This window comes from Lygodium microphyllum, chromosome 9 (genome assembly GCF_053477565.2).
Source record: "Lygodium microphyllum isolate KBCC chromosome 9, Lygodium_microphyllum_v1.1.10, whole genome shotgun sequence".
Lineage (NCBI taxonomy): Eukaryota > Viridiplantae > Streptophyta > Polypodiopsida > Schizaeales > Lygodiaceae > Lygodium > Lygodium microphyllum.
Window position 1 is genome coordinate 37,778,069 of NC_141143.1, and position 13,018 is coordinate 37,791,086.

A 13,018-nucleotide genomic window follows, 5' to 3' on the forward strand; every position below is an offset into this window, starting at 1 on the left:
TGAGCTTCCACAAAAATGAACAGCTTCACGACTTTCAAGTCTTCCAACCACTTGATCCTCTTTAGGTTGGTTTGTAGATAAGCGAACTGGTGGGCAGCTATGTAGTAGATTCCTGAAGACCCAGTCCATCTTCGTTCTATATATAAAGGTGATGGATTATAAATCTGCTCCAGGATGTTCATCATTTCAATTCTCTGCCTATAATTCGGAGAATGCATTGCAGTCATAAACATGATCCGGAACACCAAAACTTGTTCCACGCTTCATAATTCTGCAAGACAGTATTGAAGATGAGGAAATGTTTGGACAGCAACAATTTCTTTACTTCATTTTATTGAGATCTTACAAAAACACTTCTGTTGTTGGTCGGCTCTGATACCAACTGTAACGTGTCCGCTAGAATCATCCAGGACACGTCTTAGCAGTCCATCGGAAAGGATGTCTAGAAAACTCCGCCCGGCACTCCCACGCAATGTTACGGGTTTTGCAAACTAGGTATTCCCGTGTCTGCCACGTAGCGGAAGTATCCTGGCCGTTCCCACTTAGGATCGACCTGAGTTTGGGTTTTCATGTTTGGTCATTAGCTAGCAGCAATTAGCGTCAGACCCGAGGGAACTACTTTACGCAGAAACGCCAGGTCCGAAGCGGATTCACGCTGCACTTGGTTCAAAGAGAATGGGAAACGAGAGGGATGCAAGGCTCAACCTCTCTGCCATAAGGCATAGTCCCATTCCGTTCCCCTAAAACAACGTAAATATGGGTAAGATGTAACTCTAGGTCATCGTTCTCGTTATTCGTTTTAATGATGATGATCATTCCGCTGTTCCTCGAGATTTTTGAGAAAAGTTCCCGGCTAACCGGGACCACCCAGCCGTAGGACGGACCCATGGTCCATCCTCCGCACTTTCCTCGATTTGTTTTAGTTATGTAATTATCTAATACATTAATTTGACATATAACAAACAGCTTCTTTAATTAACCCTGTTAAGCACTGGTTCCTTCACGTAATCTTATCACGTGACATAGAAAAAAACAATATCAAACAACTTCTTTATTATCATTTCATCATTTTATCTTTGGAATACAAGGAGTTCCGCCCGTAGGCTTGTCCATAATCCGCCCGAAGGCTTATCCAGTAATCCGCTAGGGATCACTATTCCAAGCTTCTGCCCGTAGACTAGTATGCGGGCCTCGAGATCCAATCCCGAGTCGCGTTAGCCTCTTGTGCAGGACCCGGAAGGCGAGGGATTTACGGCCAGAGCCCCCCCTGGCACCCAAGCGTCCTCCTGCTCCAAGTAGAGCTCAACGGAAAGACCTCTCGCGGCGGGTTCAGTCCACGTTCCTGGCGCGGTCAACAACCCCCTTGGTTAGGGTCAGGCACGCAGTCGGGGGTAACTGAAGCTGCCTCTCCCTTCAGGCCTTCAACCTGAAGCATTTATATATCTTTTCATCCTTTAGTTCCTTGAGCAAACAATGCAAACAGTGCTTTCTAAATTGTTACAAGCACAATCAATTCCAGTGGCCGTTTATTTGGCAAACTGTTAAGGAGTGAATCCTTCTCTCCGAATGCATCCAGCATTCGATCCGGAATCAATTGCAACTTGGCAAGATTCCTATTGTCCTTGGGTTAGGGCCATACCCTGTTAACCCAACTTAACCAATACCCTAGGTTTTATTAATAGTAAATCCTGGCGGCCATGTCGCTTTAATTTATTGATTAATCATTTGCGTCCAAGCAAATACCTAACTTTCCTTAACTTGGCAAATTTTCCCAATGAGGGTGATGTAACAGGATGACTACTCATCCCCTTGCAAGTTAAACTTGCGCAAGAACCTGCCAACTTCATTCCAAGGAATGGCAAAACTTTCTTGTGATCAAACCACAAGGCTATGCGACGTTGCAACTTGTTGCACAAGTGTCGCCTCCATTCCAAGAGATCATTTCACCCATTGAATGGTGTTTTCTAGTCAAAGAATTATGATTAGACTCGAAGTAGGGTTTAGGGTGTCTTCTTACTCAACGCAATCCTAATCGCACTAGGCCGACAACATTCGGTCCTAGGGATTCCAACTCAATCCAAGTTCTGGCATTAGGTCGAATGATCCTTAGGGTAGAAACCCTAGATCATTATTTTCGTGTGCGTCCCATTGGCTCAACTTTCCGGAAAGGTGGGTAGGACCTTTGGGTTTGAGGACTTCGACTTGGCGTCCAAGTACGATACTTGGCTACATCTCTAACGTGCCAAGCCCTAGCTAGTACTTGAGGTTTTTATTGAATCGGCTAGTTATGCCTATACGAAACCCTAGCAGTCATGATACCACAAATGACTTGGGTAAATTGACCTACTTGTCTTATGACAAGATCAATTCTTTCCTAGAGATGATATACTTGATCTAAAGTAGGAAAATAGTTGCAAAATGTTACAATACATGTAAACATGTAATTCATTACTTCCACGCACCATAAGATCCGCAATAGCCCTATCCCTTTTTTGTTAAAGTCAAAAGGCAAGATAATTTGAAGGATAACTTACATAGGGTTTACTAGGATTTACATCAAGGAATAACACCTACAACCTTGTGTCTAAGTATTTGCATTTCATGCTTTTATAAGCCATGCAATCATTCCTAAATGCTACATGATGAAATGAAATTTGCGAAAGTAAAAGTGCGACCCTTAGATACAACAACATCGTGAATGAAGTTCATGCAATACTAAGGCAAGTGTCGATTTAATCTAATTGCAAGCATCTTTTCCCATGCAACTTATATAAGATCGGGGTTCTTTTTCATGCCGTGCAAAAGAATTTAACTTTTTTCTCATGCGAATCCTAACGAAGGGAGTTATTACAAAAATACTCATTTCCTTCATGATGAATGCACTTAACAATTTCCTCATTAAACCTAGGCAATATGTGGCTTTCCTTTGAAAATGCACGACAAGGCAATTTACTGTTAAGGTCGTAAGATGGATGGACGATTAGCGTTTATATTGAAAATACCAATTTTTCCCAATTTCATTTAACTTAGGTTAGGTGACTTTGAACATGCACGGTTGCTTCTTAATCCATGGAGTTGTCATGCTTAATGCATTACTTAGTATGAAATCACAATAGTAAAAACCTGAGTCTGTGGGCTCGGGGAGATGTCCACGTGAATGCTAGGAGAAGAACCTCCCGCAGGCGCGCCTTGCGACTTCTTGGGAGCCATCGATAGCATGCTTACGGACTTCCGGTTTGACTTTACCCTTACGCGATCGATGAGTCTTCTCCAATCGTTGCGAACCGCTTCAAGATCTTTCCCCCTTTTCCCTCGTACGCCGGAGATTCCTTCCAAAGCGCGGATCCTTGAGAGTACCGGCTTGCGGGTTTCAAGGCTTATGGAAGGCCCGATTTTAAAACTGAAAAGCCCGCGTAGGACCAAGGCTTATGGCCTTATCCTTAGAAGCTTCTTAAAGAAGCTTCTAAGAAGCTTCTGGAGATCAGCACGACGTCGTGGGAGGCCCAATGAAAGGCATCGAGGACTTGATGGCGAGGATGGGCGGCGGCCTGGTGGTCTCCAGCAAGGCGGCGGCGACCTTCTTCTCTCCCAGCACTCCACCCTCCAACGCGACGATGGCAGCAGCCGTCTGTCCTTTTTTCTCTCCCCCTTCAACACCTTAGCGGGTGTTTATATAGGCATGGGGGGAGAGAAGGGCTCCACCACGTGGCCCCCTGCATGGGTTCCCCCCTCCCCATGCAGCCCACGACTCCACCACGTCCCATCCCCCCACACTCCCTCTCCTTCAGCCGTGCATCGACTGGGAAAAAGGGATAAAAATAAAAAAATTTGCCTTGATAATATTCAATTTGCCCCTCCCAAGAGGGTGTTTACGTGTGATTTGCGGGTTTGAACTCTCGGGTTTGCCTTGCCAATGCGGAGGTCCCGATTTCTTGCGTGCAGGTCACAGGTTACACTGCCGGCAATTTCAATATGTGAGATAACCTTTGCACAAGGTTTACGCAGTGTGCGGGAAGTCAATATTCACGGGTGGGAATATTACATCCTTGGGCAATTGCTTCGATTGGAGACCATAGGCAGCAGCTTCTCTTGCAACCTCTGGCATAACATAAGAAGAGCGCAAAAGAGATTCCTCTAATAATTTATTCATACCTCCTTTACCAAAATTTGGTTTAATCGATTGCTTAGTATCTCCAAAATATATCATCTTGTCCTTCCAGACCATCAACTTCAGCCTTTTCCCTCTTCAAAGTCTTGACAGTCCTTCCTTGCTGTGCAAATAGGATACTGTATATGCATGTAGTAAATGTCGAAAGGTCCCCAAGAACAAAGAACTCTACAAAAGCTCATAAAGCAAGAAGAAAGGTTTACACAACATGAGAGAAAAAGACAAATTGGGTACAAACTTCCCCCATGCCTTGTGTGAGCACTCCACAAGGCATGTATTTATAAATTTATTAATCTCCAAGCTAAAAAATAGCCTAATTTACAATTAGCATTGTTTAGCTTTTGTGTTTTCTTTTGCCGAAATAAGAAATAAAGCATTTGGGCATCCAAAAATTCAAGTTGTGCCCAAATACAATGTCCAATTATGAAATATTTAAACGAAGAACATATGTGCATGCAAAATAATAAATATTTGTCAAGCGCTTTAATAAATAAGCGTGCCTAAATAAATATTGATGCCATTCCTTAAGTGATAAGATGCACATCCATAAAAAATGATAATTTCTTCTAGATAATCTAAATATACGACATTGCCTAGTGCTTTCCAACGGCACTATTGCCTACTCTACACCTCAATTGAAGCATTCATAATTATAAAATAATAAGATTAAACCCACAAAAGTGAATACCTAGTAGTCTTCAGCTACAAAATAATTAAATGTGTCCTAATCTTATTTTAATATGAGTGCAATCTAAACTCATAAAATTCTCGCACAAAAAGAACATTAAATTAACATGACACCCAAAAAGAATAGGCATCCCCATCAACTTCTCGCACAAGGAATCCACCTTGTGTATGAACATCGGAAAATACATATAGTTTTATGGATTCCATCATAGAACCTCACGAAATCCAATATGGAATATGCCAATAGTTTTACGTAATCCACGGAGAAACCTCACGGTGTCGGAGGGTTTTTTTCGAAAGGTTGAATCCACCGGGGATCAGAAGTAGAAGGAAGTAGAGATAGGAGATAGAAGAGAAGATAGAGAATACCCAAGTGGTAAACACTACAAAGAGGAATCACAATGAATTGAATCAATATGTATTGAAAGAACTAGGAATCGTTGTACTACTCAGAAGCAATCTCCAGGCATTAGATCTCATGGAGCTTCTTTGTAGAACATAACGTAAATTAAAATTATAGCTCATTCTTTGTTGCTTGAAACCCAAATTTGATGGCTCCGTTGGCTCCAAAAGGGGGGTAAAACCACAAGACACTTGTTCACAAATCTTCTACATCAGGCTTTCTTCTTCTTTCAGTTCAATCTGCAGTTTTCAACCATTTACAGTGATCGTGATGCATGCAATTTCATCAATTTGTCCCTCTTGTGAAAATTCCCTCATTGGCTAAAAAGGCACTAGCTTTTTGCATGCCATCCTAATCTAGAATCTTTTTTCTAAATTTTTTGGATTTTTACAATACATAATATAAAAATAGGCTAAAATTATTCAAAAATCTAGTATTTTTGGGTAATCCATGCAACTCACACTAGTACTAATGGCTTAGATTACATTGGCTATCTACATCAATAAAGAAGTTGGATGATGATGTATTCCATACTTTTTCACATCGTGTCCTCATAACATCACGACATCCAACCTCTCTAAACCTGCACATCCTCCCATTTATGCCAAAGTCCTAATTGTCATCGAATTTTGAGTCCTCCTTAGTCTCTGCAACCATATCCTTTACTTCTTCATCTTTCATCTCTTCCTAGCTAACCCCTGTATGAAGACCACTATGTTCTTCCAATTGTGGCAACTCATAGGTAGGAGATTCCCGCCTTTTGAATAATTTGATTCTTTTCCCTACTATCGGAAGTCTGATGGTTGTCCCATCTAGCTCATTTAGTACATAAGTAGCATTATCAAACACCTGTCTTACCACATAGGGTCCAAACCATCTTTTGGAAACTTTACGCATGGCACTGTGTTGGTTATCTAAACTGCTATCATAAACCATTACCCAATCCCCATCTTATATGATTCTTGGTCTTAGTCTATGTATTTTGTCAAACCATTTCTTGTTTTGTATCATTGTTGCACTTAACTTTGCAATTGCGGCCTCTATGTCTTCTGACTTTCTTTCCAACTGTCTAATGTGTAAGGCCAACAACTCCTCTCGATTCAACTCCTCCTCCCAAGGTAACACACTCCATGTGACTATCATCTCTTCTATTTGCACAATAGGTTTTTAACCATCCATCAATTCTACAGGCATATATCATGTAAGAGGACTATGAGTTGTTCTATCAGCCCACAAAGCATAAGGGAGCAATTGTGGCCACTCTTTTACCTTCTCCCCACATGCTTTTGCCAATGCCTTCACAATAGGTGGGTGACCTCTTTCACTTTTTACATTTCCTTCAGGGTTATAGGCTGAAGTTAAAGCAAGCTTTATCCCCAATTGTGTAAAGAGATCATGAGCCTCATCTGCATCCAACTCACCCCTATTTGCTGTAATTTTTCCCACACAGCCATACCGACAAAAGATCTCTTATAAGATAAAAGTACACACAGCATTTGTTAGTACGTAAAGCTTTCCCTTCCACTTGATTAGTCAAGCCTTCACAAGCAAGCACAAGATACCTCATTTACCAAAGACATGTAGGCATTGTGACCAAATCCACCACCCACTTAAAATGAAGAGACAATGGATATGTGGGTTGCAATCCATCCCGATGTCTCACAGATGAATACATTTGACATGTCATACATGTTTCCACAAAGCGAGCAACATCCTTATACATACTCTGCCACCAATATCTTTCTTTGATCTTTGTAAAAGTACCCCAAACACCTCTATGACTAGCCAACAAGATTTCATGAAATTCTTGCATTACTTTTACTTGTGAAGCTCTGTCACCCAAAACTCACAATGGCATACCCTATTTCTTTTTAGCATGTTTCCAAATGTATTTGTCTTTTTAAAAAAACCCATACACTTTCCTCTTGATTTTCTTAAACTCATCATCTAACAATTCATCTCTCTTTGCTAATGTACTGAGGTATTGACCAATTCTCAACCACTCTCTTGTATATTTGTCTTCCAGAAACACTTCTACACAAGATACAAAACATCTAAAGTATCTTTTCTTTATTCTCCAAGCTTCTGTTAATGTTGTAGCAACACCTTGCATTGCTAAATTCACTCTTGCAACATCATTTTCAGGCATAAGAAAATCATATTCTTCCTCCTCATCCATCATCCCATCTTTATTCTCATAACGTGCTTGAGATAACATGTCTAGCACTGCATTATCTCTTCCCGCAATATGCTGAAATTCAGGGTTCAAAGATTTGATGTATGCAATCCACCGGAGCATAGCAATGTCTGGAGTAGCACAAGTAGTAATCATACCCAATACTGACGAACAATCGGTCTCAATGACTACATGAGCACCCATAAAATACGACTTATCACATTTAAGGGTGGTCACAATTCCCCATAATTCTCTTTTAACCTGTGCATATCTTCTCTATCGTTCAGTCAATAGTTTAGCACCAAAGCGAATTGCATATCTTTTTCCTTCCTTATCATCTTGCCCAATTGCCCATCCAATCCCGATTGGGCTTGTATCAACAATAATAATGATAGCCTTTCCATGTGAATAGTCAGTCTTTCTCAATGTAGGAACAGATTTTAAGAGTTGCTTCAATTTTTTCATTGCTTTCTGATGCTTCCTTTCCCAATGAAATTTTCGACCTTTCCTTAGAAGCTGATAAAGAGCATCGGCTACATGTGCAAAGTGAGGAATCCATATCAAATAGAACACACATACACCCAAGAATCTACAAACCTTTGATACATTCGTGCATACATCTTACATTCTATCAATCCCATCTATGTTTGTTGGTGATGGCCTTCGTCCATCAGGCCCACATATATGCCCAACAATAAAAACCTATTCAACTCCAAAGAGAGACTTTTGTCCAGAAAGAGTTAAATGCACCTCTTCTAGACGTGTCAAAGTCCTCTCACAATCCACAATATGATTTACAACAAACTGTCTGCATCCATGAGCATCCATCTCTTCATTCTTTTCATCCACTGCACACCCTTTGATTGGAACATCATCCAAGAAGGGCATAGTCAATTGTGGTATAAATCCCTAAGTATCCTATTCATAGCATTTGCCATGTGTGCCACTGAGTTTGTTGCACCCTCTGGGAGAGAACACATTCGTACTAACCCCAGAGGAGTCTTCATGGTTGTGATATCCTTGTTTTCAATTGCAAGCTGAAATTGATCATAACCCGAGTAAAGATCACCCAAAGAATAGATCACTTTGCTTGCAAAAGCCTCTGTAAATTCATCAACCATAGGACATGCACCCAAATTTCTTATGGTGACTTTATTGACCGGTTGCATGTCTTGAATAAATCTCAAAGCCCCATTCTTTTTGGGCACAGTAAACTAACGATATGAGTACGGGGCTGAAGAAGGCTCCAAGATCTTCATGCGAATCTTTTCATTTAGCAAATCCATCAGCTTTGGCAAGTAAGCTTTAGGCACTGGAATAGGCCTCAAGCTCCATGGTACTTATGGCACAGTACATATGACCATAGGAGAGACAACATTTGGATCCACACAACCTATTTCACTTGGATAAAATGCAAATTCCTTCCCATGTCTAGCCAACATCTGCATAAAACAGTCTCTCTCAATAGGCAAAAGAAACCCTTCTGCACCAACTTTCAATTCCTGTAATGTTTCAGATGTAAATTGATGACCTATATCTTTAAGATCCCGTAAGATTGGCTACCTTGACACTTTTTCATGCATACCCTCACTCTCTGGTGGAAGTGGCGAAGCAATTGGTTTCACCTTTCTGTCAAGTGTCTTATACTTTTTCTCCACAAGTGCTTCATTCCATTGTAATCCTTTCTGCTGAGCAAACAATGCTATAACATCATACATATCCAATGAACATACTGACAACACTCTGTTTTCAGCCTCATTTTCTCTATATATAGTTGATGCAATTTCAGCCATAGTGTCAGTAATGTTTATTCCATAAAAGATGCCTGAAATGCCATCATTTTCAACTAACACCACCAATGATATTAGTTTCTTAATAGCCCACTTCGTAGATATGCGTTCAGCCCTACACATAGCTTCCATAAGCTTAAACCAACATGAACTATTTGTTGTAAACTGAGAATTACCAATAGTAAATACATGTTTCATTTCATCCAGAGGCGAGTACACCCTCTGAATAGCACTACTGTAGCCCGGCATTAAAACAATGCTTAATAAAAATCTAGGTCTTTGAATTCCCTTGCATTTGGAATCAAAGGAGACTCTCGAAGCGTATCTCGATTTCTAGGATAATTAACAGAAATAGTAAGAAATTGGACTGTTTTTCCCCCATCCTTGCTTCTAACTCTTGCATAAGCAGAACCATCATCAAGCACCTTTGTTTCCATACGCACACTTGTAATATGGGGCTATCCCAAAATCACTGCATATGAGGAATTATCTTGCACAAAGAAGTGTTGCTCTTCCTGTACATCACCAATTGTCACTTTTACATTAGGACATGCAACATAGAGCTCCCGTGAAGAATTATTTGTAGCCCTCATTGCCAACCATGATCAGTGTCTACAGGCCATGCACCATTTTCATACAATCGCCACTCAATGACATTTATCTCAGACCCATGGTCAAGTAAAGAAACACAAGGAGTTTCTCATTCCCCTATTTTCACTACCATTTCAGTGGTAGCTCTAGCCCAATGATTTCTTGTGTAGTGACTTCGAAGAATAAATCCTAGAGTCTCTTCTGCGTATTGTTGCATTTGCCTTACTTCACCATGCATATTGCTACAAGACAATGCATTTTCAGCCACTTTCTTCTCTTTTCCACATGCTGTCCATTGATTAGTAGCATCCTGCATAAACAATCTTGTACTTACTTCATTCTCATATTCACGTCAAATACCCAACAAAACAGTTTCCTCTTCAAATTGTAGCAATGCACTAGTGGTATCACTAAGAAATTGATGCTTCCTTTTAATTATGTCAATGATCTCATCATGAAATTCTTGCTTGGCAATGCTAAGCACCTCTCCGAAGGTAAATTCCACTCGATTGTTTAAGATCCGTTCTTCAAGAACCTTCTTAAGATTTGTGGCTGTCTCAATGTTAGATTGCAACTTATATCTTGGCTGCTTGCCCTTCTTTTTGCCCTCTTGTTTATTATCTTGTTTTTGCTCCTAACTGACCTCTTCCATAACATGCTCGGGAGGTGGCTGATTTGCAGCTTTCGGCTGATCCACACTTCTTCTTGTCATTCTTTTAGATGTCCCTGCAATATCTTCATCTCTTTTTCATTCTTCTTCCACAAGTACATCTTTGTTTTGTACCTTTTCTAAATATGCATACACTGGATATGCATCTACCGGTGATTTCCAACCAGTTATGCTATGAATGTCTTGCCCTGCATGAGACATTTCACTATCAGTGACCTTTCACTTTTTAGCTGCATGTAAAGCATGTGTCCATATTTCAGCCTTTGGACCAACCATCGCTTGGCCATGCATTCTGTCCAACTGTAGACCAAAAGTAGAAGCATGTACCACCACATAAGCATTTCGGATAGCCAAGTCTTCCAACAAATTCTACATACCTTTCTTTCCAAAATTCAAAGCAAGAGGCAATCCCATTTCTTGTACATGTATCTTGCCATCTTCCCAAAAGATAAGCTATCGTGCCGAGTCCTCCTCATAGGGAGCACAATCCTTGCTCTCATACTGCAAACTGTTACACCACATACCTCTTTTTCCAAGCTTAGGGGCTGCTGCCTGTCCCCTTTCCTCTAGTCCTTTTTCGTCCAATTTCACAACCTTCAATTGAAGATCCCGCATGCCTTTGACCAATTCATCTAAGACATCTTCCCTAACAGAGGAAACAATAGCAGGTACAACCATAGGGTTAGCCATAGAAGTAGGTGGCTTACTCGATACATCAACTATCTTGCCCATAATTGTGGGCAAGCTAGAGACATGCAATCTTTCTCTTCTTATATGTTTCTTCACAAGTGCAATAACAGCTTCCTTGACATGTCTCCATTTTGTTTTCAAACCTGTCTCTGTAGTCTGATCCTCTAGTAAATCATCAAGCTTCTCTTGAAGCTCAAGATTAGTTGCTTGTAGAAACAATTCAATTTTCTAGCTTGCAAGAGCTTGCTGTTTTACAAGATCCAACTGCTCAAATCGACTTTCAAATTCTATTAACAATTCCATAGCCACAAGATCCTTATTGGGTTGTAAAACCCACTCTTGAAAAGTCTTGCGCGCAATCAAACAGGTGTCCTCAATGTAAAATTCTTTCCTGAGTATCTTCTTGAAGGCTACCCAGTCTACATCCTACAATTATAATTCAGTAATCTATGCTTTCAGTTCATGAACAGTAACACGTACAAAATACCGGCTCCATGTAGATTGAGCCACCCCAAAGAATTGCCTCTTTTGAGCATAGGTATATACATATGCAGATACATTCCTGCCATTGAATAACTTCACCTCATGCTCAACTGCTTGCAAAGCATTCATCACAACACTTTCTATTTGAGCTAAAGCTTGCATCACTTGTTGTTGTACCTGCATAAGCATATTCATATTTTGCACCAACTGTTGCAAAACATCACCAGAGAATGTATTCAAAGATTCTCCCATCTTTTGTTTCCTTCTTCGGATGACCTTTCACATCGGGTTCACCAATGTTTGAGGGGTTTTTGTAAAAAGGTCGAATCCACCAAGGATCAGAAGTAGAAGGAAGTAGAGATAGGAGATGGGAGAGAAGAGTGGTAGACACTACAAAGACAAATCACAATGAATTGAATCAATATGTATTGAAAGAACCTAGAATCTTTGCACTACTTAGAAGCAATCTTCAAGCATTAGATCTCCTGGAGCTTCTTTGCAGAACAAAACGTGCATAAAAATTACAGCTCCTTCTCTGCTGCTCGGAACCCAAAATTGATGGCTTCGTTGGCTCCGAAAGGGGTTAAAACTGCAAGACTCCTATTCACGAATCTCCCAGATCACTCGTGATTCTTTTTTCAATTCAATCTACAGTTTTCAGCCTGTTTACAGTGATCGCGATGTGCACGATTTCGTCAATCAGTCCCTCTTGTGAAAATCCCCACTACAAGGGAATGGGGCAATAGCGACGCCGATTAGCGACGGTAGATATCGGCGTCGCTATAGGCGTCGCTATTAGCGTCGCAATTGGCGTCGCTATATGTGTCGCTATTTGCGTCGCAAAAAATAGCGACGCATATAGCAACGCCAATTGGGACGCCGCAGGGAAAAAAAGCGCGGCCGAAACCAGAGCGCCGTTTTCATTTTCTTTTCTTCGCCTTTTGAGAGCGAGAGCGAGGGAGAGAGCGAGGGAGAAAGCCAAGGCTTTGTGAGAGAAGAGGAGGAAGGGACTTGCTGCCACCGCCGCCGCCGCCACCGCCACCGCCACCGTCGTTGTTCGCGAAGGAGAGGAGGAGCCCTCGTTGCAAAGAGAAGCCGCCCACGCTCGCCATATCTCATTGGTGAGTCTCCCTCTCTCTTTCTTTTACTTGTTGAAGGTTTAAATCGTTCTCTTTTGTTTGTTTAGGAGAGGGAATGAAAGAGAAGGAGAGGGAGAGGGAGAGAGAGGAAGAGAAAGAGAGGGAGAGGGAGAGTGCATTCTCTCTCTCTCTCTCCCTTTTGCTTGTTTAATGTTTAAATTACTTTCTTCTTTGCTTGTTTAAGAGAGGAAACGAGAGAGTAAGAGAGAAATAGAGGGAGA